Raw genomic sequence first — 4287 nt, 5'->3', positions numbered from 1 at the left:
ACTCTGGGTTGTCATGGATTTGGTCCACTAATAAACTTGGCCAGATTTCTAGAAATGAGAGCTGCTCCTTCCCAAGTGGGATGGATGCCGTCTCTCCGGATCAGACCAGGTCTTCCCCAGAAAGTCTGCCAATGATCAACAAAGCCCACATCGTTTGCTGGACACCACCTCGACAACCAGCGGCGGAATGACGACATGCGGCTATACATGTCATCACTGGTCAGATTTGGCAGGGGTCCAGAGAAAACTACGGTGTCCGACATTGTTTTTGCATATGTACACACCGACTCAACATTAATCTTAGTGACCTCCGATTGGCGTAACCGGGAGTCATTACCGCCGACGTGAATAACAATCTTACTGTATTTACGTTTATCCTTAGCCAGCAGTTTCAAATAAGACTCAATGTCGCCCGCTCTGGCCCCAGGGATGCACTTAACTATGGCCGCTGGCTTCGCTAAATTCACGTTTCTCAAAATGGAGCTGCCAATGATCAGAGTTGGTTTCTCAGCGGGTGTGTCGCTGAGTGGGGAAAATCTGTTAGAAACGTGAACAGGTTGATGATGCCCCGTGGACTTTGAATGCTTACTATTCCTCCTTCGGACAGTCACCCAGCCCCCCTTTCCTGGCTGCACAGGGGATGCCGGAGGACGGCTACCAGAGGCTAACTCAGGCCGTTCCGCACCGACTACCGGGGACTGGCTAGCTACAGTAGCTAAAGACTGATCTACCAGGGTGCGGAGCCGGACTTCTAACTCACTGAGCCTCGCCTCCATGTCTATAAATAAACTACACTTATTACATGTACCATTACCGCTAAAGGAGGCAGAGGAGTAACTAAACATCTGACACACCGAGCAGGAGAAAGTAGGAGAGAGAGAGGGAGAAGGAGAAGCCATCGCTAGCTGCTAAGCTAAAGTCGCTAACGGCTAAGCTAAAGTACTGTAGCGTCAGTTACCAAAACTTTAGAACAACTATGAGATTGAACAGCAGTCACTAAAAGATGGAAAGAACTGTGAGTGCTTAGGCAAAATTACTGTAAAGAATAAGTGTTTAGCGAACAGTTGGCCGCTGTAATCAAACAAATGTAACTGTTATTTAGCGAGAGCAGCACAACACGGTACCAACACACAAGCACCGGAAACGGAAATGAGTCGACACGCTTACCGCAATACGTCAGCACGTCATGCAGCTCATTCCTCAGTGTCATTTTCCTCAGTGTTCTGGGACGACTCGACTCAGGAGAGGAGGCTGCTAGGGTGTCGATCTTCCTCAGATTGGATGAAACTGGTTTCATTTCCCTCTCTGAACTCAGTAACCATGGCAACCGATAGGCATCACTGCTGAACCATGACAACAGATGGTTTTCAGGACTAAAGATAAAAAGTAGTAATAGGCCCAGTTTTCCTCTTATGTATTTACTTTATTCTTTAAATATTTCACATATAGTGAAGACTGTAAGGCTTTATTGTTTTAACTGTCTTAAATATTTCCTGTCTCAAGCAAAAACCTCCTACATGAAGATGGTATGTTTTTCCATTTCATGTACCTAAGAATCAATGAAATATTCAAATGACAATGTTAACTACTGAACTACTTTTTCTGTCACGATCGTGGTGTGGAGGCCGGTTGGAGGACCCAAACGCAGGACACAGAGCGGAGCAGGTATAGTTCAACGAAGGGTTTTAATATAACCAAAAGCGAGCACACTTACAGGTGAGTGGCTGAACAACAGAAATCCAAAATTCAAAAGTACAGGGAGACAAGACAAGAAAGGCTGGTTACAGGCAGAGAGTACACACACAACAGACTGGGGGGTAACATGAACAATGACCAGGCAAAGACAAGACAGAAACACCAGGTATATATACACAGGGACTAACGAGCAGGGCGGGAGCAACACAGGTGAAAGACATGAGGCTAACGAGGCACAGGTAGGGAGAGAGAGAGAGAGAGAGAGAGAGAGAGAGAGAGAGAGCGAGCGCAGGGGAAAACAGAGACAGACATGCAGAGGGATCACTGGGGTAACAGACATGACAAGAGTTACTGAACACTAGACGAAAGACAAGACAGACCCCCAAAACCCAACAGACCAAAATAACACTAACTAAACACAAAAGTGCAACACCAAGGATGGCCAACCGGCAGAACGTGACATTTTCAAACAAACTGATAAAACAAAAAACAAAAAACAACATGTCCCTGTGAACACATCACATTTTAAATATCAGACACAAAATGTGAGTATTGATCCATTGCTAGACAGAATCATCAGAGTAATCCAAGTCCCTGCTGGAGTCAGTCAGAGCATTTCCATAGAGAGCCACTTTGCATCAGCAGCACCATGCTCCAGTGCTCTGGGAGAGTTTATAGTCCTGAGAGTTGAACACTGGATGACTGACAGCTGTCCTTCATGACAACAGAAGCCACAGAAATCCTCCTCATCAAAAACATGACTTTGATCTGCGTCCTCATCTGGACTCTCCTCTGCTGCTGCTTCACAGGTAAAGTCCAGAGAATCAAACTCCTCTCCTCTATGAACATCCGTCCCTCTGAAATGAAGCCCACAAAACCATGACGCTGCTTTATGTTTTTGTCTCTGTATCCTCAGAGTCCAGAGGCCAGGTCACAGTGACTCAGCCTGGAGCAGTGAGCTCTGCTCTGGGAGGCTCCGTCTCCATCAGATGTAGGACCAGTCAGAATGTTTATTTTGCAGGCAACTACCACCATTTAGCCTGGTACCAACAGAGAGATGGAGAAACTCCTAAACTCCTCATTTACTATGCTAGCACTCGAGCATCAGGGATTCCAGGTCGTTTTACAGGCAGTGGATCAACTCTGACTTCACTCTGACCATCAGTGGAGTCCAGACTGAAGATGCAGCAGTTTACTACTGTCAGAGTTTTCATGTTATCAACAGTCAGTATGTGTTCACACAGTGAAAAAGCATCGTACAAAAACCTCCCTCAGTCAGACTGAACAGAAACTGAACTGAGTGCTGCAGCTGGAAGCTACTGCAGAGACTGATACACTTCACTGAGGACACACACACAGACACACATGAATTAGCTTTGTTTTTGTGATGCATAATAATAGAATAAGATAATTTTTTAATGATCAAGAAACTCTTGATCATCAAAAATATATTTAGTCAAATTACATTTTCCAGCACGTCTCTTCTCTATACATTTATATCACATTATAATCCCTGATACACTTCACTGAGGACTCACAATCAGCGTTAATGCATCAATCAATTATCGCTGACAATTATTTTATCGCATGTAAAGCAGTTTTTAAAAAGTCTGTCCTTCACTGGCTCTGAACGTAGACGTACAGTCAAACCATGGGTCACAGGAGGGGCGGGATGTTGATCAGCCTGCAAATCACCCACCCAAATAAGCAGTGGAGGGAGACTTCAGCAGACTGGATGCAGCGTGTGGAAGAAGTAGACAAACAAAAGAAAGACAAGCCATCAAATTAAAAAGTGGATAGCTACACACTGCATGCTGATTACTATTGGGGGGAAGATTTCGGTCTAAGAAACATTCTTAATATCATAACGTAGTACCTGTCTGATGAGACAGCGCTCCGTGAGTAAACGGCACGCGCACAGTAACTTCAACTTTTTCCAAATAAAACAAAATATGAAGACACAGATCAGCATCAGATTTATAATCAAAATTGGCTCCCAGTTTTAGGAGTACTATTCACTTACATGACACTGTTGTATACGGACGCCTGTTCATGTATTTGCTCTGATTACATTACATCATTAATGTCAACAGCTTTGCTAACACAGCCGAACATCAAGCAACAGCGACAACATAGGACAGAGCAAACAAAGTAACATCAATTACAGCGAGAGCTTTAGCTCCTTAGCTCACGCCAACAAAAAAAAAGCCAGTCTGATATTTACTCTTGTCTGTCTCGTGCTCTGTCACACTTTCTTCTTCTCATCCCTTCTTCCTCCAATAATTTCTTCTTTGGTCTCTTTGCAATCTCTGTCATGATATCCATACTGAGATTAGTGAGGTAGCTTGCAGTACAGCATTATGCATTTCTCGCGATAGGTTTCCTGCCCGTGATTCCAACGCTATATATGACTCCATGCAAGAAGAGGTAATGATGAAGACTCCCTTTTCGATGTTCCAAGTCAAATTAGATGTTAAATAAAAATTGTTGCAGTACACTACAGTTAAATAATCTTTGCACATCCATCCACGAACTGTTGTTGAGCTTTCAATTACATTGCATGATCATGAACACCCAACACTGCTTTACATG

General features: G+C 44.1%; 1 pseudogene; it reads left to right on the top strand.

Moving 5' to 3' along the window:
- The first annotated feature begins 2452 nt into the window (after window positions 1-2452).
- LOC119908011 lies at window positions 2453-2942 on the top strand (annotated as a pseudogene).
- The last annotated feature ends 1345 nt before the right edge of the window (window positions 2943-4287 follow it).

This window comes from Micropterus salmoides, unplaced genomic scaffold, assembly GCF_014851395.1.
Source record: "Micropterus salmoides isolate LMB-PRFRI ecotype aquatic unplaced genomic scaffold, ASM1485139v1 Ms_hic_scaffold_17, whole genome shotgun sequence".
Lineage (NCBI taxonomy): Eukaryota > Metazoa > Chordata > Actinopteri > Centrarchiformes > Centrarchidae > Micropterus > Micropterus salmoides.
This window is presented reverse-complemented; position numbering and strand designations above follow the sequence as displayed.